We start from the raw sequence: 1,190 nt of genomic DNA on the forward strand, positions 1-1,190 counted from the left end.
GAGAGAGAGAGAGAGGTGTATGTACCAAATTTATAGAGACAACTGAGGGGGGAAGAGGGGCAGAGGGACTAAGATCTGAAAGAGGGACAATCCCTCGAAATTTGGGATAATTGAGACTAATGGATTTTTGAAGGGATGAGTGAAATGAGTTTTCCCCAACCTTTCATCTTAATGTTAATAAGATAATTCACCACAACTTCCAGAGGAGTGTTAGAAAAAAAATGTCATCATTTACACCCACCTGGGTAACCCTATGGTTCTGGCTGACCCCATTCTACAAATGTGTGCCGTGGTCCTATTCAGTCCTACGGAGAAAGCCATCGGTGGCCACCATTACCCAATAGTAATTGAAGATTCCCTTTAAAACCGCCACTGACCACCAAAATTTCCCCTTTTCTGTTGACCATTTAAGGAAAATTAAAACCCGTAATATCGCCCATCCGTAGTAACCACAAATGGAGCAGCTCCGGAACCACAGAGGGTCGAGAGATCTTCAAAAGTAATTGGCAGAACTTGTACTCGGATCCTTGGAGCTTTGCACGGCTTTGTATGGCGCACTTAACAGGGAAGCTCAGAGATTTTTTGGCTGGTACGCATTTCACAGCCATCATTAAAATGTTTATTAGGAAGCAGTTCATGAATTCATTTTCAGTTCTGGATTCTTTCTTTTTGTGGTTATCTATAAATCAAGCAGCTACCATTCCCACCAGCATAAAATTCAGGGGCCGCTGTATTCAATCATCCTGATCAGATTCATAAATTTGTATTAAAGAAGCTGCACCGTTAAGCAGGAAGCAGGGCCTGCATATGGAATAGAAATATAGGAGGAAACTATAAGTAGAAGAAATTTGGGTGGCCGGTGGACAAATGTAAAAGTGAATTCCACATAAAAACCTGATTTGTAGAACATTGACTTGAAAAAAGCGTCATATGATATACAATCCTAAATATGGTTTCGCTGAAAGCGTCTGCCCGGCTCTTGTTTGCTTGGCATTTGCTAGCTCAGCCTTTACAATGATATAGTTTAATCCCAACTAAATGTATTTTCTCAGCTTTAATTAAAACATAAAGGCCAACGCATTCATATAGCAGGAATTGGAGAGAACATTCCGTTCATGGATACTCTGAGGGTTCCATGAGAAGAGCAAGTGAAAAGGACAGTTCAGCCCCAGGGATCTGCGGTAAGGTGG

The sequence above is a fragment of the Pyxicephalus adspersus genome, chromosome 8 (genome assembly GCF_032062135.1).
Source record: "Pyxicephalus adspersus chromosome 8, UCB_Pads_2.0, whole genome shotgun sequence".
Lineage (NCBI taxonomy): Eukaryota > Metazoa > Chordata > Amphibia > Anura > Pyxicephalidae > Pyxicephalus > Pyxicephalus adspersus.